We start from the raw sequence: 22,786 nt of genomic DNA, 5'->3' as shown, positions 1-22,786 counted from the left end.
CATTAACTTCACACAACAATTTCTAACATGCACCCTATAATCCGATTTATTTTGATTAGATTGTAATTGGTCCATGCTCTAATTGTGGCACCACACATGCTGCCATATCACAAAATGAGTCTACCAAGATAAAGAATGATTTGTGCATTGCTTTCCCATTAAAAGGGAGATATTCCCATCCATTACAGTGGCAGAAAGAGTATGTTGAGAAATTCAGGTGGAACGGGAGCTGGACAGCAAGAAAATATGTGAATGGTCAGATCGTATTGTATATAAAATGTTGCTGACCAGAAAATAGCAGATTAAAGCTCCCATTAAAGCTGGGTACACACTACAGGTTGTTCATCCAATTATCGTGACAATCACACCATAAATGACCGTTACGTCCGATATCGCATTAGTGTGTACGCTCCAACGAATGTTTTATCAGTCCAAAGCACATCATATCGTTTGATTTGATTTTATAAACGGACTAAAGATCTCTGTAAACGATGGAACGATGTCAGGCAAATTCTACAGTATGTATGCACGCACAACCAGCAGTGTAGGCAGATCTGAATAACATTTACAGCTGCACAATCTATTCAACCAAAGGTGGCGTAGTCGTTAGCATTTCTGCCTTACAGCACTGTGGTCATGAGTTCAATTCCCGTCCATAGACTTATCTGTGTGGAGTTTGTATGTTCTTCCCGTGTTTGCGTGGGTTTCCTCCGGGTGCTCCGGTTTCCTCCCACACTCCAAAAACATACTGGTAGGTTAATTGGCTGCTATCCAATTGACCCTAGTCCCACTCTCTGTCTGTCTGTATGTATTTCAGGGTTTAGATTGTAAGCTCCAATGGGGCAGGGACTGATGTGAATGAGTTCTCTGTACAGCGCTGCGGAATTAGTGGCGCTATATAAATAAATGGTGATGATGATGAAGGTTATGACTGATAAAGAGCACAGATCGGAAAGTAAATTGTGTATAGTGTTTACACATGAACTGGTTTGCTGATCAGTTGTCTGTAAGATCATTAACGATATTGCATCAGGAGACATTTTCTGTAGTGTGTACCAAGCCTTAGTCCTACAGGAACAAGGTTAGTCTTCTATTACAGCCTGTTATACGATTGTAACAGTAAATAACGTAGCGTTTGCAGACACATTGAATGTTCTGAATATAGGGAATGGAAACAACGTTAAAGCTTCTTGTAAGTTGGTTTATTTCCCTGGTTTAAGAAGAATCTGCTGAGTATGTAGATTAGGTTTCAGGGGGAAATAAGTTGCAGCAGCTAATGAGGTAGGTCCATTTATTTCTGCTTTCTGATGTATTTGATTTTAAAGAAATGTTTATGTGGTCAGACGGCCACTTAATAGCTGCAGCCGATAAACATGTTCTATATATGCTGTAAAGTATAAGGCTCCATGTTTCATAGCTTTTCTAGGACAAACTTTTTTTGCCACTATAAAGGTTTACTGACAGAGTATATTTTCCAAGAACGCAGAGCCCTGATGACACTAATAACAGAATTAGCAAACGTTGACTTTCATGAACTGTGCAATCATCATGTCATAGGGACTGTTTATTAATATGGGCGCCCCACTGTACAGTAGCACAAAATATAATTGAAACATTTAGTTTGTTGTATTTAATTGCAGACATAGAATTGGTGAGCTGGCAAATAGAGGGAAGATTCCAGTAGAACAGTTGCACATCACTCCTATTTCTGCAGATAATCACCAGCACTAAAAACACACACAGTGTGGCATGGTGCTATGATCAGGTCACACAGCATTGCACAATAACTATATTTAGGCAACTGTTCCCTGACTACTGCTGTTCCTAATAAACCATATTTCACCATAAGGCTTCAGAAATCAGTGTCATGGCTTCCCATAGCTTGCTGTATTATATCTGTACTTGCTTCCCAGGACAAATACAAAGAGGTTATATAGAATGGAACAGCAGCAGTGCTGAGCCCCTCTATTCCGGGACATTATAGGGGCAGATTTCCAAACTTGCTCTCTGTTCAGCATAGTTAGGTTACAAAGTACTCTACTGGCCATTAAATAAAGCCTATGTGCCGGCATAAATAATAATCACTTGAGTATGTGTCTGTCCCTTTCCTTTATCTGCAGTGTTGCCCCTGGCACTCCACCATGTGCAAAATACATTCACCACTCCAAACCTAGCCTTCAGCGGAGCTGCATTTTGTGACTGACATGAGTCTCATTAGTGGAAATCACCTGTAACCTTTCATATATGTTATTTCTAATGTAACTTCTTTTTATAAGACACCTTGGGGTAAATATATATGTCTGAGCGTTTCTGTTGGGTTTGAAAAGTGGAAATGTTGCCGCCTATAGTAACCAATCAGATTGTATTTATTTAGTTCATTCTACAAAATGTTAGCTAGAATCTGATTGGTTGCTATAGGTAACATCTCCACTTTCCAAACCTGGCAGAAAGTCTCAGTTTCATGCATTTACCACCTTGTTTTATGAGCTGTCCTTTAAATAAATGTTGGACAAGAAAAATGCAGATGGATCGTTACAATAAAGTCTATCACATCTATTAGCCAAATATCAAACAGTTGTACACTGTAAATAGTGTTTATTGTCACCAACAATGTCTCAATCATTGACAACCTGAATTTAAGTTACAGCATTCTCCCCAGAAAACCTTTCCAGCCGGGCGGCATTAAGAAGTAGCCGGGTGGGTGCAGTGTTGCCGACACTTGACAGGATTGGTCATACTGGTGGTCTAACATGCAGTGCAGGCTGTAGTGCAGGCTGTAGTGCTCACATAGTGCCTGTTCTAATAAGAGAAACAATGGTTTATTCTATTATAATAGGACTCCAAGTGCCAGGTGGCAAGTAAAGACAGCCGGGTGGAGCACCCGGGAAATAGGTGCTGGGGAGAACACGGTTATGTTACCCACAATTTATGATGACAGGGCCAAAGATATCTGCATCTTATTTCATGACTGCCTAATGTCCTAACTGGAGATGAGTGACATTGCAGAGAAATATCACGTCAATCAGATTTTGCTGCGGAACAGAGTTTAAGTTCTGGCTCTTCGAGTTCCTATTCGCCAAAACGACCGAATTCTGCAGTACGATGGGATTTAAATTCTAGCCAGAACAAACGTGATGGGAGGAACACTTATAGCTAAATTCAAATGGAGAAAAGTGTGAAATTCCACAGCAAATGAGGTGAATATTTTGCACACAGTTCAGTTTTGAAAATTTCACTTGTGTCTATTTATGTCCTATGGAGTTAATCATAGCATAGAAAAACATACATTTGACCACTATTTGACCACAGAATAGTAATTTACTTGTGACAGTTGACAAAGTAGGACACATAAACTCCAATTCCTGAGGACAGGGCATTCGTTAACACACACTTACCAATCCAACACTATGATACAGTGAATGCACAGATTCTGTTTAGCTAATTGGCAGCAGGAAGGTGAACAGCAAAATTCTGTTATTGAGTGATCAACACATTTTCTTTGGGGTGAATTTACACTGAACTGTAAAGAACAGCATCCTCTGAATAAATAAAGACAGAGGAACAAATCGCTTGTACTCCAGGAGAATACTAGACTACAAAAGGGAACCCCCTTTGTTTCTCAGTTACCAACGCCCATTATACACAAACAATACACTGCTGTTTAGTGTTTGCATTTTTTAGAACATCCTTGTAATTTCCTTCAGAAAGATGGAGAGAACAGGGACCATAAAATAGGTCAGTGGAGATAGTACAGCTAATGTGGCACAGCACATGCATTAATAACCCAGAATGTGCAAATTTAATGTACATTTTGTAATTGGTTCTCTCTAATTAATGCAGTGTTTCAGCTACAAAATCCTCTCTAGTCTTGGCAGTTAATAGTCAATATATAGGCTTTTTTATTTTAAAACTCATAGAAAAAAAAAAAACTTAACCTGCCTTGTTGCACTTGTAATTGATAAATGGGTTAACAATCACCAAATGGTGCCAAAGTTGCATCCTAGGTGCATTGTATATGACATAACACGATATTGGGCAATCCAAGCTTTTCAAAAAATAGGGCTACTAAGGAACATTCTTGCCATCCTCTTACAAAGCGAGACAGACTATTGTTGTAAATCAACATCTGAATGTTACGCTTTTCTATTTTCAGATCAAACTTGTCGGTAGGCAGAGGAAGCAACAATATGTGCTAGTTAAAGAGAAGGCAACTGGATGCTATTTTAAAATAAGTTGCACAATTCTCTTACAGGACATAAGTGTGAGGGTTGGGGCAATTTCATGCAACAGAAAGCCGGTCCAGCAGGCCTAAATAATGCAGCAATAGTCACCAATGTTAGTACTTGTTACTCATCTGTCACCGTGTCTACATTTCTCAAATATGTCCATGTTTAAGCAAATAATGTACACGGGTAAGATATACGATTTCACTAGCGGTTTTAACTCTAGTAAAAGCATGTAAACAGGAAGTGAAATAGAAACCATTGGTTCCAATGACACCATACCCACTAGCATTTGCACTAGCTGTCAAGGCGCATCTGCAGTTTTTCAATGCTGCCAGCTCCATTTACTTGTGTCTACCACCTACAAATGCACAGGGGTCCACGGAGTGTCTTCCATCGACTCACCTCATTCGCATGTGCAAGTGCTAGTTAGTCACCTCACGTCAAATGTGAATGCATTGACATGCAGTGTCACAGGCATTTAACGCACAGCTGTGGTTAAGAGTCCTTATGTTGACATTATCCGGTTTCTGATAGGATCCAAGAACACATACAGGGGTTCTGATTAGTGTGTACCTCAGTTCCAGATAGAATGACAAATTCTCGCAGCTCAAAAATGCCGATGTAAACAAGCAATACAAGCGTCACTTCCTTATAAACGTCTCTCTGAGATACCAATTAAGGCAATAGGTTTTGTAAATTGAGAAATTGCCTGACGTGTGTCTTCTAAACTCAAAAACCTTTCTGAAGAGTGTTCCCGTGTTTAAATGTCATGTTTGAAAAAGAAACAAACAAAACACTGATTCTGAGGGGGAAAATATAAGACTATTCAAAACACAAATAAAACCCCCATGTAATAGGACATTGTTACAGAGATGGGTAGGGAAAGAATAGCAGCTATTTTCAAATCATGGTCTTTGAGATTTAAAAAATTAAAATAGAATTAAAAACCTATTTGGGATTTAGTACTTTTCCCCAAAGCATTTAGGCATTTGTGATAGTCATTTTGGAAGAAAAAAATGGCACCAAAAATGCATTTTGTTCTTTTCTGATGACAATTTCCCTCTTGGGGTTTATTTGGCAAAGATGCACAAGATCATTTTTTTTCTGATTAAGCACGTGACAGAGGGCTTTCTGAGAAAATGTACTGAAGCCAAGTAGAATAATTCCGTGGCACACACATCAATTAGATTTATCAATATATGTCCCAATTGTAACACTACTGAGGCTTTCCCAAGGGACACCAATGTTTAAAGTCTTCTTACTCTCTTACCTTTGTATCCTGAACAGACAATCTGAGAACAGAGTCTACCCACAGTCTAATCATGTGACTGGTAACATCAATGCAGGATCTAAGAATGATCTGGTCTTTCACAAGCAATCACTTTACTACATCCCCACATCTTACATTAAATGGTTCAATATAGGAGCAGAAATTATTGTACACAAAGTTATAATAAAAGGAAAACATTAATTTGTTCTCTGAATAGTACTTTCAAACCAGTATACATTAATAGGTTAAATGTGAATATAAAAATACACATAGAAAATACTGGCTATAGGTAAAAGTGCTAAATATTTAAAAAGATGAAGATCCTCCCCTGATCAACAAGTGAATAAGGGGATTTACATCATTTACATTTGTTTAAACAATATTTTGAACATGTAGGTCATCTCTAGGGTCCTTAAATACCAATCCACATGCTTTATTTTTTTTATATTTCACAACATTGTTTAATGCAGTGAGGGGCAACATGAAGTAGCTAGAGGGCTTCAGGAGCAGCCCTCCTACCTTCAAATAGAGTACACAGAGGAAGCAGGTAGAGCACAGTGCACTCATCAGGGTATACAGCTTGACCTCCCTGCACTGTGCAGAGGTGGTCATGTGACACAGCTACCCCTGTTCTAATAAGATAGGAAGCAGCCACCTGGGGGCACACACGGAGATATGACAGACCGCAGGCCACCTGCTGCCAAACGCTGGTTTTCTGTATAGCATCATAAGAGAATATCAAGCTCAGAACAACCAGTGGCCGTAGCACTAATGAAAATGATGCAACTCTGATCAGCCCCATGTGCAGCTTTCTCACTGATCAGTTTTGTAGAAAAGATTGCTTAATTTACTAATTTATTATTATTTCTGCTGCATCTCTTTCCTTTTCCAAACAGTTTACTTAACGTGAAAAAATAATTAGAAATTATATTAGCTCCAATACGCAAGTTCATCACTATGGTAAACGTCCTTGTAACCCGCGTTTCGGGCAGATTTCGGAATCTAAACCATGTTAAGGCAGATAAAAAGATATATAAAACTTTCAAATACTTTTTTGCCAACAGCTACCAAGTGAAACCTTTTAAAGTTTGATAGCAAGAATAGGCATCCAGGCGCAGTTCTTTTTGCTCCATCTCACTTATTTATGAAACACTACTAAGCCGAAAGTAACCGCAGAGTACAACATGCAAAACACACAAGCAGTACACTGGAAAACATTGAAATAGTTTTCATGGTATTTTTTTTCTACCGAAACATAAGATGCAGCAGACTCACAGGGTATTACGACTTCATCACTGGACACTACTATAACCATATATTTGTTGTATTTTAAATAAACCGCTTGGAAAAATATAACGTACAATCTTGAGCATACGGATAAAGAAGGATTACAGAGAATGGTAAGCTGTATATGTTACAAGAGGCACAGGGACTAATAGTTCCATGGTTATGTGTATAACTACAGACACCGCTCGTAGCAGATTATAAATAGGGCTCTGGACCTGGGAGCCCTCAGTGGGTGAAGGTTTAAGTAGAGGAGAGGTAATGTGTGTTTATTGATACATTTGCACATTTTCTTCAAACTTCTTCCCAGAAATACAGCCACAGTTTTGCATCAGAGGAAATGAAAGGTTGTAATAACATGGGAGAGAGGAGAGAAGATGAATGTGGCAAAGTGGATAAGCAAGAAGATTATCATGAAAATACATATAGAGGTATCATATGCAGCTGGATTTACAACATGCTTGTTTACATCAGTAATATATCAGTGGCAGACATGCCGACTTTATTATCCATCCCATCAACTCCAACACTCATATAAAGGAAAAGTAACTGTTTAAAAGCAGTCCTGCTATTACACTCCCTTTGTGAGCAACAAAATAGGTGAGCAGAAAACATATCATTTGTCCATTAATGCAGTATCACCCACCAGCACAATCTCCGGTAACAATAACATGTACAATACATCACATCAGTCCCTGCCCCATTGGGGCTTACAGTCTAAATTCCCTAACACACACACACACACACACACACAGACTAGGGTCAATTTGTTAGCAGCCAATTAAACTACCAGTAAGTTTTTGGAGTGTGGGAACAAACTGGAGCACCCAGAGGAAACCCACGCAAACACAGGGAGAACATACAAATTCTACACAGATAAGGCCATGGTCGGGAATTGAACTCATGACCCTAGTGTTGTGAGGCAGAAGTGCTAACCACTGAGCCACCATGCTGCCCAATTATATCAAATATACTACATTTGATTTTAAGAGGTTATTTTCAACCATTAAAAATCTGACTTTTCAGTAAATATTAATGACAGCCCAGGAGGATAAAAAAAAGGTAAAGTCAAGATAGAAAATAGGGACATTAGGGACGGGGGGTAAAATATTTCAGAGACAATTTTTTTTTAAAATCCTGGAACAGTTGGGACTTATAGGGTCTGTGAATGGAAATATATCGCTTGCATCCATTCCTTCGTATTGGCTCTCTCTCTCTCTCAGATCCTCCTTCCGCTAGAGAGAAGGGGGTGTCTGTAGGAAAAGTAAGGGAAAAGCCAGGGTGAGCAAGCATGCAAGTCAGATTAATCATTACCATGTGGAGTCTGTACCACTCTTTTCTCAGTGTGCCAAACCCCATATTTTACATACTTACCAACTTTAGAAAGTTGATTTCCGGGAGTCTGCCGGGGGAGGTGGGCGTGATGGGGGCGGGGCTCCAAAATGTGCGTCATTTTGGACCCGCCCCCGTGACATAATGACGCAAACGCGTCATTTGACAGCGGGGGGCTGGGCCAAATGCCGCGATTCACCAGGAATCGCAGCGTTTGGGACCTAATTCTGCCCACTTCACTAGGAAGTGGACACCTCCTAGTGAAGTGGGCAGATCCGGGAGATTGCCACACTCACCCGGGAGTCCGTGAGACTCTCGCAAAATGCAGGAGTCTCCCGGACATTCTGGGAGAGTTGGCAAGTATGATATTTTATTAGAGCTGTGCTGTGTGTGACAACTAAATATTACACATGGCACCACTCTGCACCAAAAATTGAGTACAACTGTTCATGTAAATTCGTACATAAAGACTTATGTCTGTTGCCTAGCAGCTGACACAGGAAGTGGCAATAATTGGTAACTTCCTGTTCCATTTTCATGTAGTATATTGTTTGCAAGCCTTAACTATTACTACGGGACCATTCATGCTGCAAGACATTCTGCAATCTGAAATTATTTACTTTTATTTATAGAATAGGTGAACCCACATTTTTTTGTGTAGATTATTCTTTGTATATTGTCATCTACCCCACACCAACATATGCACGCACAACTAGCATAAGGCATGTCGTGCATAGGTTTAACCACACGTTCACACCAACCACTTCAACTGTTCCAGTTTCGCTTCCTCACAGATATAGTAGTTTATAGAACTTTATGACTAAAATCAGTAGACTACACCCAACTTTTCACAGTTATCTATTATATCAGAGATTCAGTTGTAGATGTTCCCTTTTGGTCAATTAATACATACCGCTTGTAAAACTCAATAGAATATTTTCTGTTTAATAATTTATGGATTTTTTTTTCCCCTTAACAGCACAATGTGGGTCTTTGCATGACTATAGTTAACTCAATCATTACAAAGAAATGAAAACTCTAGGTTTGTTCGTCAACAAACTTAATGATTCCAACTGAAATAAGGAACATGTTGCCAAGAAAATCACAAGTTTATCCCCAAGCAATGGACCGCTTTAAAACATTAATGTTGAAATGTGATGCGTTGTCAGTCCAAGCTGGTACTATATTATGAGACTATTATCATGCTTTATTTATACAGCCTTTAACAGAGATTGTTCCACTGGAGCTTACACTCCAAATTCTCTTCACACAAACACGCACACACTCACTAAATCCAAGTTTGGTTTTGAGATTGCAGATATCAGGAATGCTGGTTAAGTAATTTGTGATTACACAAATCAGCTTTATCATATACATAAAATGTCCATGCTACAGCCTTTAAAGTTGCCGTTTGTTTTAATGATCTGCAGAAAAATGCACATATGACATCTGTGTTTACAAAATATGTTAATCAAGTATTTTATTTTTTTTTATTTGAAAAATTTATTTGAAAAAAAAAACCAAAAAACCAATATGCCAACATGTTTTTTTTTCACAAATGCACTCAAAGCACCACTGGCACAAAATATTTCACTGAAAGGCACCCATTTATTACGCCAAAGTGGTGCTTGTCACCTGCACAAAGTGGCTGTAGCAATATTGTGGGCTGAGCCAATACTCAGCCTATGAACTACTGACTTTGTGACTCAACGATGTTCTGGTCCCTAATGAATTGCTAGCAGTGGTGTATTTTTAGGGGTAGTAGAGGTAACAACTGCTATGAGGTGCATGAATCACAAGGGGTCTGCAGAGCATATGCACCCCAATTGTCTGGTTTGCTGGAGACGAGGGCTGTCTTGCACAGTGTGTTTTGCATGTGTCCTACCTGTGCGTTTATAGCATGTTTGTGCAGTTGTGGGTCTACGGAGAGTATTCATAGCGTGCGTTCCCACCTACTAACGTTCTCAATTAGAAAATAAGGATGAACGCAGCCATGACCTCAATTTGACCAAACCATTCCTAAGAGAGAGTTTATCTCCACCAAAAATGTAGGACTATAGCAGGTATGTGCAAGCGCTGTATATTTATGTCCTATGTAAAATGTTTATGGTCTGTGGGTATATATGTGTGTGTATTAGCCAGTAATGTTTTATTACTGTGTTTGTACCCAATTGTAAAGCGCTACAGAATATGCTGGAGCTATATAAATAAAGGCTGCAGATGATCTATTTAATGCAGCCTTAAAAGATACAAATCACATACAATGATTATACAAATTGTAGTGAAAATCTTTGCCAAATTATCTTTTCATTGAGCAATTTATACATACAAATTATCTTAGAACAGATTTGTCAGATTTAAGATTATATGGAAAGATTGCTTAATTATGATCATTCAGTCCACCCATGATACAACTGTTTTCAACTCTTGGCGACCAAAATGTTCAAAGTAAAACAATCCTTTTTCCAAACAATCTTTTATTTAAAACATTCAGGGAGAATTTTAAGGCTTCACCATATACAATAATGGGTCTCCCCCACTGTTGTAGATCTACAAGCTCCCAGCTGGAGAGCCACCGGCTGCCAATCTCTGGCTTATGCAGGCATATCTTGAATTGCAAGGTGTTGCTTAGGAAGTGCAGACTCAGGATTTAAAGGTCCAGGGACCTTTAGATACACCACAGATGGGTAGGCGACATTCTCCGATATAGTGACTCAACTCTGTAGATCCACTTTAAGCAGTTATCAAGCTAACCATAACTTTACTGTTTTCATGCTGTTTCCAGTGTCTGTAAATGTAAAATTGTGTATGCATTGCTAACTAAACAAATGTAATAAAATAGATACTAACATCCCAGCTGATTTATTTTGTAAACATTTCAAAAATTCCAATGTAGAATAAATTATCACACTGATACAAAGTTCAAGCTCCAGCGTGGACATTTGATCTAATTCCCAGCACTCCGTGAAAATGGTTACATATGTTATATTTCTCCTAGCGCCATCTGCTCTGGAGGACCAATCTAATTTTAGTAACTGCTATTGTACTCAGAAAACAGGCAGATGTCTCTTGTAACACATTTCTTACTTAACATGTTTATACAATTGCTGCAAGTAATGCCATTTCCAGAAGTAATGCTTCTATGATTAGGGACAACAAATATGACCGACTAGTTTCAGTCACCAAAATATAGCATAAGTTCATATCACTAGATGGTGATTGGTCACCATACATTAATCATTTCTAATTCGAGTGTAAACTACTTATTATACTATCCATTTATAGCAGATAGGATTACTTTTGTTTAATATCTCACTGATCTGTTTAGCCAGCAATATTGAAAAGTGTCACTGAAGGTCTTCATCAGTTAAACTGGGTACCAGTACAGAAAATTACTGCAGATATGATTTTAGTAACCATTTCACCAACGAAAGTCCCATTGATCATGCAGATTTATGTATACACACTAAACACAATTTACTTTCAGATTTACACTTCATCTCTCATTACCATCTGCTGGAAAGATCAGTACTCTGTACACTCTACAGAGATCTGCCTACACTGCTGCTCGTGAGTACATACACACTTCCACATTTGGCCGACGTTGTTCAATCATTGATAGTGATTTTTAGTCAGTTTATAAAACCAAAGGAAATGATACAATGTACTTTGGAACAATAATACATGATTGTGGGAGCATTCACACTAATGCAATATCGGACCTAACAGTCGTTTACCGTGTGTTTGGCACGATAATTGGTTGAAAAACCTATAGAGTGTACCCAGCATTAGGTTCAAGTTAGATGTATTACAAATTGGTGATAGTTTTAACAAAAATTTAATAAGTATAGAGTAATATCTTATCAAATTGTAACCGTCCATGTGAACATTTAAAAAGTTGAGTATTTTGAGGACTCCTATGCTAGATAATATTTGCAAGAGCTGCAATTATTTAAGCTCTTTGTATCTCTTTACAATTCAGTAACTGAGTGATCGCTGTAGATTTTCAGCTATGTGATTCAGTTATATAAAACTGAAACAAAAACTAGGGATAATAGTGCAACACTAATAATCAACAGGTGTACCAACCTTAATAAAGACTCCTTCATTGGGTCAAAATGTGTCCATGGTATGTAATTTGAGTGTGGCAGAGAAATCTACCTTGATTTAACATCCTGCTGGGAAGTGATTGCCGTTATCATGTCCCAGGACTTGATTAAAACTTGACATGTTGGCTTCTTGCATCTATTCGGCAGGAGTACCTCTACCTCTCATTTGTTAATTTTGAGTACTAACTTTGTGTAAGTGTTTGTGTCTAGTGTTAAGAAAATCTTTATTATCAATTTTTAAAAAAAAAACAAAAAAAAAAAAAACAGTGCACTAGATTTTTTTTGTTTTCAAATTTTTATTCATATACCGTGATGATCCATACCTGTGACCTCGCCACCATTGTAAGACAAAGTACTAAGGGACTTCTTAAAGATTTAAGATATATGAGAGTTTCAAGATTACATCTAGTAAGTTTGGAATCTACAGGGGATACTCACTCTGGAAGGTGGTCTACAAGTTATGATGTTTCCGACACAAGTTTATGTTCTGTAAGTTCACTCACAACAGAGGATCCACAGCTTGGATGAATATATTGATTACACATCATTATATTAATTTGGATATAAATGAATCTAAACTTTATTGGTTAACACAGAAGCAAGAATAGTGATACTAGTACAACGCTGTTTCATATGACTGGATCCCATTGCTGAAGATCACTCAGTCACTGAATTGAATTTAAATATTTTTCTCCAATTAATATTACTAGAAGCAGGGGTCTATGAGTGATAGATAGCACTTAAATATTTCTTTATCTCTTAATGATCAATAATACAAAGAGACTACTCTTTAAAGGCACCACGGTGAAGGACTCTATGTAACGTTATCAGTGAAAAACACATTCTTACAGTCAGGGTATTAAAAAAATATTATAATAATGACCTAATGTTAGAGGTTAAAGTATAACAGTCAAGCTTCTCTGTACACTAACTTAGCTAATATAGATTAGACATGTTTATAGCCATATACATTTAATTAAAACAAACAGTAGAACACCAATGCTGAACTCCATCTGTGTAACTCTGTAATGTAAAATCTACTCTTAATCCTCATCTCTACATCATTTATATAGTGCCACCCGCAGCGCTGTACAGAGAACATTTGCCAATCACATCCGTCACTGCCTCATTGGAGCTTACAGTCTAAATTCTCTAACACACACTACTAGTGTTAATTTTGTCAGCAGCCAATTAACCTACCAGTGTGTTTTTTGAAGTTTGGGCGGAAACCAGAGTACTCTGGGAGATGATCACCACCATTTATTTAAATAGCGCCAGCAAATTCCATAGTGCTTTACAATTGAGGACATACAAGTTCCACACGGACAATGGCAAGTACCACTTTAGACAGAAGAGAAAATGTATGTCTGTAGTAGTGTGGGGAGCCATAAACCAAAAAATGTGCTCCGCTGTTATTCTATGCAGTAACTTTTAAAGATATTCAACACAAGTTTGTGGCTATGGTGGAGGCATTTTACACGCAGAACAGACTTCTTGTCTATAAGACTCGTGAAGGACATGCTACATCACAGGGGTACATACAATGTCAAGTGTGGTCACGCTATGGAAACTGACATACATTTGTACAAAATTACTTATAATAATAATTACTAACTTGCGTAGATGTTAAAAACAAGTAGCAAAGGTCAGATCGGGGTCAATATGGGACAAAGCTCCTCATTAATACAAAAACCCATGAACTTGAGTCATTTCCCATCACATTTAGTTTTATCCTTATTAATACACTGGAAAGTTGCCAACACAGTTTCAACTAAATTTAGCTACATTGACAAGGGAGTTTCACTAGCATGCAAACTCTCATTGACCGACCATCACTGGACCAGATGTTTATTATTTTCATAAAAGTTACAAAGTAGATTTGTTTTCCCCTCTATTTCAGATAGTGCCCATTATTATCGCATAACAGCTTACCTCTAAAAGGCAGATCGCAATAAACAAATATAAATTGGGATAAAAGGTACTAGCAATGACATAGTTTGCACACAAAAAACAAGTAGAGAGAATAGAGCAGTGCTTGGTGCAGGGCTCTGCACTTTATATTGTTCCCAAGTATTAAGGGATCTAAAAGTTCAGCTATCTCCCCCATTTATTCTATTCCTGCCGATCCAGCAAGCATAACATCTCAACTACTACTGATCAATGCCCTTTAAAGCCTTCTTTTCTTTAATTTACCAGAACGCACAACAAGATCACAGACACACTGGGCCTGAGTCATCAAGGAGAGCAAAGCATAAAAAAGGAGTAACATTTGCACCTGTGCAAAACCATGTTGCATTGGAGGGGGAGGTAAATTTAAAATGTGGGGACAGATTTATAGTTGGGGTAGGACATGTCCTGGATCAGCTTTAAATTTCGGTGTTATAACAAGCTAGCAAGTATTTGTGTGCTAGATGAAAAAACAGCCAGTATTTAACTTATGTGCAAAATAATAAACTAATTTGCACCCCTTGTATTGTAACATGGTTTGTCCCAGAGAACATTTACTCCTTTTTTGCCTTAATGACTCAGGCCCACTATGTACAGGGATTTCAGCAGCAAGACTGATTGCCGTCTAATTTTCATGTCTCCAAATTACAAATTCAGGTACATTTCAATATATCATATGTTAATGACTACTTTTAATGACTTAAGTGCTGTGCTGCTGATTCACTAGGACAAACTGCTTCAGCAGCAGTCAATCAATTCAGTTGTTCAAGCCTGAGTCTGAAAGGATTAATGACCATTGGCAAATAACGTTCCCAGGGAAAACTTTGAAACAAGAGCGCAAGACGTTGATAGCACGGTTTTAAATCATTAAAATCACATGACATACACCTTACAACCCCTTTTAAAATGTTTTCCAGCAGCGATGTAATACTGCAGCAGCTACTCACCACAGGTGAATTCCTTTAATATACATGTAACATAGACAAACATTTTAACCCATTCACTTGTAGAGGTCTGTTCCAAAATTGCACCTCGTAGACCGCACCATTTTTTTTGCCCTTATTTGAGCTGTCAGTTTCACAAGGTGTTGTCCTGGATTTGGGCAGCACGGTGGCTTAGTGGTTAGCACTTCTGCCTCATAGCACTGGAATCATGAGTTCAAATCCTGACTATGGCCTTATCTGTGTGGAGTTTGATGATGTGTTTTATAAAGGGCTGCATCTTTGGTACCATAGTGGAGTAAACGTTTCAATTTTATATATGGGGAGAGCATGGTGTCACCTGCTATAGTGAAGACCAGCCATAGACTGGGATGGTGTCTATGTAAAACCTACTCTGTTAAACAGTATGTCCCCATATCCGGGAGGCTACCAATCCTCCAGGGGGTCAGGAAGAACTCAGTGCTTTTCACCACAGCGCTAAGGGTGATCAGGGGTGTATTATTTTTTGTTTTATTTCAATCCCTACCCCTATATATGCACAAGCTGTCTGTTCCTAATTTATTTTATTATAGCAGTAAACCGCCAAAGTGCAAAATAAGTGTGGTGTAATCCTTCTGAGGCTTGTAGTATGCAGGTTGAGAGGTTTCTGTGAATAATGTGTTGTGGTTAACGATGTTCTAATACACGTCTAACAAAAGCACAGCAGAGTATGAGACAAGCTGAGATGTGTAACCACACTAATACCTCAGGTATCAAACAAGAAGAACCAGACCAAAAATCTCTTGTAACTATATTCAATTTGTGTTTGTTACTAAATGACAACATATGATGAACAGAAATCGAGTATAAATAACTACACTCTGTGGTTCCGGTTTATTATTTTAATGTAAAACAGAATACCGAAGTCATATGGTTTGGTCAAATACAAAATTCTGTATAGCTCAGTCTGTGGGAGAACCTGTTGGTTCTATATCATAAAATCAATCTGTCAAACAAGTATATTTATAGCTCAGACCATAAGGGAACCAGCTGGTTCTGTATGGTTCAACACAGACAATTATACTCTATTTAGCTTGAATCAATGAAAGAGACCTTACAATAGAGACTTACTATTGGGTAGTGGTTCAATCTAGTAAAATTAAGGATATCCGCTTTGTGTCTGGTCTCCGGGTGTGGGTATTAATAGTATGATGTCCAAGACCTAGTAGGAGTCCACATTCTTATGTTCCTAGAAGCTAGGTCTCCATATGCAGGTCTGGCCATTGAGCTTCGGTTAGAGTGGCTGCACTATTAGAAGACCATGGACCACAACACATTATACACAGAAACATATTAACATACAAAATACAGTCCTCAGAAGGAACACATCAAGGGCTAGATAACGGATTCTTTTGCACCTTGGGATTTATGTATCTAATGAAATTCATTACTGTCCCAGAAGGAACTGTCATTATAAATTGCGCTAGCTTCGCAGAACGAACGAACAAATTATATCCCCTACAGCACACTCTACATTTAAACACAGACACAGTGACAGGTTCCTTACTCTCTCTCTGGGCGTACAGTCATGTGAGTGCATACACACTGCAGGATCAGAAAGCAGTTGGAAAGGGATTTATAGTTCTGCTGATCAATCAAATGAAGCAATGATTGGTACTTGGAACGGCAGTCGTTCATCGTTCAAGTATACACACTGATGCGATATTGGCCCAAAGGGTCGTTTCATGCTAGTTTGACCAAATAGTCGGCTGAAAAGCCTGTACCGTGTACCCAGCCTTACCCCTCCTCAGACGCTGCAGATTTATTCATTTCAAAATTTCCATTATTACTGTCACTTCATTATTACATCCATCTGTCATTCAGCGTAAACTGTGGTTCTCACCTCAACCTCAGTTACAATAATTAAACAGCAAACAATGCTTTGAGCCATGGTATTACAAGTAAAACTTATTGATGATTTGTTGTTTAATTTTAACATTACATAGAGAAATCGTACTAGGTAGACTTGAGTTTCCAGCAACGCTGCCTTCATGTTTTCAAACAGGAATATAGAAAATCAGGGTTAATTTAAAAAACAGACTGTCGTTTTTTTGCATCTTAATAACATTCCAAAAATTTGCATTAAATTATTTGAACAAATATCTCAGCAGTGCAAAATGTAGGGATAGGATTGGGTAGGGGGAAAGGGGTTACGAACTACTCAGTAGCTGTACTACTATATGGTTTGGAATTAATACAGTTCAGAACACAAGGTCTATTCTCCACTACGTATCCCTGTACATTGGTCACAAGTAGGAAAACATAGGGACAACAGCTGCGAGGCTGTTCATGATATCACATATAAATAGCCTGTAATGTGGAAAAAAACAACACATTATCTACTTTAAGCCTAAATTAGCCCTGTATGCTATAAAAATTGATTCTGTTCAATAGGAGTTGACTCACACTGTCATAAAGAATATGTTACTATTATTACTTTAGATTTGTAAGGCGCCACAGTGCTCCACAGCGCCGTATAGTAGGGAAAACAGTACATACATAAAACAGGGACATACAAGGTAGACAAACGCAGACATGAAAACAAAGGGTATGAAAAAACCTGCTCATTAAGGGGCATATTCAATTTTTGTTTTTCCGTGGTGCGGAAAAACAAACTACAGTTAATATGGTAATCTGTAGCTGGATTTCAGCTCGCAGCTAGAGCTGAAATCCAGCGAGTAAATTACCGTATTAACTGTTTTTCCGCGCACGATTTCCGTAATAATGGTAATTGTGCGCGGACCGTGGGATTTTCGGCGTTTCCGCCGACAATTGAATATGCCCCTAAGCTGAAGAGGGCACAGCTGAAGCAAAAAGAGCAGCTCAGAGTATTGCGAGCAGGGCCTTCTCACCTCTTTGTCTGTTTTACCCAGTTTGTTTATTAGTTTACTATGTTTGTCCCAATTGTAAAGCGCTACGGAATATATTGGCGCTATATAAATAAATGATGATGATGATGATGATGAGTAGACATTGGGACAGGTGTGAGGGTGCATTATAGTAAATAGTGTTATCGGGATAAGGTCACCTCTAACAAATAGAGATAGGTTTTCAAAGAGCGTCTAAAGATTTGAAGGCTGTTGGAAAGTCTGATGGAGTCTGGTAGGGAATTCCATAAGTAGGGAGCAGCACAGGATAATGAAGATAATAATAATAATAATAATAATAATAATATTATTATTAATATATTTTACTATAAAAAAACCTATCGACTAGGAAGTGATGTTGGCGTTAAATAGCTGGCCCACTACTACCTACCATTGCTAAAGAATCAGTGATATTCTACACAATGTCTAAAAGCAATAAGTTTTAGGAGGAGCAAGTGAATTTGCAGCCTAACTAGCATTTTTATTATTTCCAGGTACTACTATACTACCTACATCTTCTTAAATATCCTTGCTACACAATTTGTAACAGTATGTTTTATTATATTAGGGGGAAGGCAAGAAATGTGTTAACAGAAAATGTGGGGGAAATTTGCGAAAACTGGGGGTGAAAACTTGCTCTGACCCTAATGAGAATTTAATTGATACAGTGCAACATCACCTTTGTTCCTTTGCACCAGATTTCATCACTGTGTATAAAAAAAATAACTATTCTTGTCTACTTTAAGATATCCACCCTCAAAATACAGCAGGTTTTTAACTTTTTAAACCTAAATTGGTAGAACTACAAGACCCCCTTCATACACTCAATATTCACCCCTGGCGGCTCACTGGACGAGCTTTGACAGCCATCAAGTGTACGGTATTCAACACCTTTGCCAGTCCTGCTCACTTTGAAAATTCTCCAGGCAATGATGCCTGGAAATCAGAGAACTTGGTGTAAAACTCATAAACAGGTACAGGTCTGAAGAGGTCTGGCTCTACTACTTGAGACAAAAGCATTTATGTGGGAGAAAAGAACACACACACTAAACAGTGGTGTTCACCAAATGCATGTTGTAATCTCTTTGCAACAATAGTAGAAATGATCATATCAGAACCACAACCGGTGTGCATATATTGGTAATGACTTATTACTGTGAATAAAACAATACTCCTTATTACCACACTTATAAGATAGGATGCACCTACAAATGGTTTGACATATCCCCAGCAACTGGCCCTTAAACAAGTAGCATGTGTTGGTAAAAGGGTGGTGTAAACAATGAGTCCATCAACACCATACTAAGGCTGGGTACACACTACAGTGTTTGCAGCCAAGTATGGGTCCAATCACCTCATAAACGACCGTTCAACCCAATACTGCATTAGTGTATATACTTAGACGATGAACGATAGCCGTTCCAAAGCATTGACGATAATTTGATTTGATTTTTGAGCAGAAGTGTAAATCTCGTTCAGCTATGGAACGACATCCTTCCAATCCTGCAGTGTGCATGCACTTTTACAATCAGGATCTCCATAGAGTTTACAGAGTCATGATCTTTTCAGTCAATGGTTATTACCATTCAAGAGCACAGATCTGAGGGTAAATGTTTTAAAACATGTATAAGTATGTACGCATGAAGCTGTAGAGAACACATTGATCGGAAAATTCTGTAGCGTGTACCCAGCCTAAGTTTCTTAAGTACTCTACACCAAGGCATGCAGTAGTAGTAATAGTGAGTAGTATAAGGAGTTTGTACATAATGCCTTTAATGTCTCACACTATCACAATAAATTCTTGGCTTGCTATAATATCCAGAACCTAACATTTACAGTACATAACCTATCTGTTGTGATTGGCATAATAATGCACTGGCTGCTGAGTTAAGTTTCTAAATTCACATCAGACGGAACGGCAGACAATTTCTCACTAAACCAAATCCTACTCCTGCAAGCCTGCAAACATTTGGTAAGAATTAACAGTTATAATTTTGTTATTCTCAATGGCTAAACAATTTGCATATAAATCTTATAAATAACTATTTTCAGATCTCTCCTAATACTAAATGCATTTTTATTTTGTCTGCTGAAGCAAAGATTATGACAAAATGGAATATAAATAAACTAGAAACCAGTACTATACCTGAATTATGTCACTAGTTATAGTAAATTGTTAAAAGCTGATTAGTGCTAAAGGTTGGTTCCACCCACGAATTTACTGTCAGTGCCACTGCTATGTGTAGGCCAAAGCTTCACTTTAAGTAGGTAAAACTTGTCTCTAAATAGAGCCATATGCACTACTTATCTAAAACAAGATTCAAACGCTACATAGAACACTAAGATTAGTTTTCATCTCTAAACAGAATTCTCCAGTTCCCAGCTACATAAAAGTCTTTCAAAATGGCCAGGCACTGTTGGTGTAAATCACTGTACTGGCACATACCAAATAGAGAGTTACATGGAGACTCACCAGTAAAATAGAATATTTATGGAGCTGCAGGAAGTATAGGTAGGACACTGTTCAGCCTTACTGATTCACTGTGCACTGAAAGATACTGTTTAAAGGGAAAATTCCACTCTTTATAAAGTACTTACTGTCATTGTGTTGTGGGGACCCCTGATGAAAGGACCGATGTGCAGACTCAATAAAGCACAATGTAGGGTCCCTTCCTTGTAGCCGCTTCAGACCATCAACATAATCGTTCAAATTCCACAAGCCAGTAGTCATTTAGAATGGACTTTCAACTGTCACATCAGCAACACAAGGGCCCTTACCCACTGGCATCAAAACACATGTTTTACTAACGTTCATTGTGTCTGGTAAGAGCATTAAAATAGGTATGGAACCCAGGGGCATTTGCACCTGCTGTCACGAGTTTCTGTGTTGTGACTTTTCTGATTCTGCTTGCTCCATTTACTTTTGCACAGAGTGTACACATTGGGCTCAATGGTGCTTCCCCCAACTGCAAGGGCTTATCGATTTCTCTCTATATACACACACACACACACACACATATATATATACATACACACATATATATATATTATATATATATATATATTACAAGCAAATAAAGATATATCTGGCGCTGATCACCACAGCGTGACCACTTCAAATTAGTAAGATAGAATATGTATATATAGATATACAATGTATAGCAAATAATATCAGTCCCACATCCACAGTACATAAAAAATCACTTGACTCTTGTAAGAGTGGCAGCCTCGGTAGCCTGAAACCAGGTGGTTAATCCGGACGGAATGGAATGCTGTAACAGACGAACAAGCAGGGCGCCTCTGAGTGATATATCAAATATACAACGTGGAATAGAGCAATAGCATGCGTACCGTGAGGTAGACAGCGATGGGTCTTTAGGAGATAGTGGAGTAGTCTTTGCTGTACTTGTAGTCCTCCAGATCTCCACCGATCAGTACAGAAAAGCGGAAAAAGCTCAGGTTTTGGTGCTGCTCAGCTTTCTCCACAGCAGGAGTGATCCAACATAAATCTTCATTCAGAGCCTTAGAGCCACTGTGTCAGATCTCCCCTACTACAGTCATTGGTGTTGCACATGTTTTAATATCCTCCAGAAGTGGGACACTTCATGATATCTGGTACGCAGATTTTGCTGTTTCTTTCTGCACTTATATGGGTGTCATATAATTGGTAATTCTGGGACACCAATACCATACACCCCATAGGATTGTGGGGAACTTTGTAATATTCTTAATGAGGGCAATATCACCGTGTTATACTATGTCCGCTTTTTCCGCATTTCTGTACTGATCGGTAGAGATCTGGAGGACTACAAGTACAGCAAAGACTACTCCACTATCTCCTAAAGACCCATCGCTGTCTACCTCACGGTACGCATGCTATTGCTCTATTCCACGTTGTATATTTGATATATCACTCAGAGGCACCCTGCTTGTTCTTCTGTTACAATTTATATATATATATATATATATATATATATATATATATATATATATATATATATATATATATATATATATATATATATATATATATATATATATATATATATGCGGCTGCCCAGTGTAGTTTATGTTTTTATATTAAATGTCAACCAAATCCATCCAGTGGAAGACCTAGAACAGGCTCCCAGAGTTGAAGTTCTGCCCAGCGTACACCAACGGGAAACACCCCCGCTAAAACCTAGCCAAGATCCAACTAGACCACCACCTTGGTTTCATCACAATCAGTGCAGGGGTGTCCGAATGCATAAGGAGACAGACAGACAAACAGACAGACTAATGATTTTAATATATAAAGATTGATAGAGATAGATAGTATTAAAATATACACACATATATATATATATATATATATATATATATATATACATACACACATACATATACACACACACTGTAGTTGGTATATATGTATGTGTGTGCGTATATAACTAAAATGCTGCTCAATACTCAAATACAAAAAAGCATAGTTTTGAAAAATGTAACCACTTTAAAAGCAAATATGAAAATGTAAACATAATAAATAATAATTCTAGGACCAAAATCGTGCTAGCTCCAGAGGAAATTAAGTACATTAGCCAAACCATACGGATGGGTGCTTCATCATCCAGCACAAATGTGCACAAAGCTGTTCTCTAAAATACACTGGGGATGACTAATTGCTTCTTCATTTCTAGATGCAGTGGTAGAAAAGATGTTCCCAGGGAAAGGCATTTATATAGATCAGCAAATTGTCAATAGTGGTCCACTAGAGCCTAGGTTTTCAACCTGT

General features: G+C 38.1%; 1 protein-coding gene across 2 annotated transcripts in view; it reads right to left on the bottom strand.

The window, feature by feature from the left end:
- GRK3 (G protein-coupled receptor kinase 3) overlaps positions 1 to 22,786 on the bottom strand; it is a 222,219-nt gene that overhangs the window by 87,672 nt on the left and 111,761 nt on the right. The window lies entirely within an intron of this gene.

This window comes from Mixophyes fleayi, chromosome 1 (genome assembly GCF_038048845.1).
Source record: "Mixophyes fleayi isolate aMixFle1 chromosome 1, aMixFle1.hap1, whole genome shotgun sequence".
NCBI lineage: Eukaryota > Metazoa > Chordata > Amphibia > Anura > Limnodynastidae > Mixophyes > Mixophyes fleayi.
This window is presented reverse-complemented; position numbering and strand designations above follow the sequence as displayed.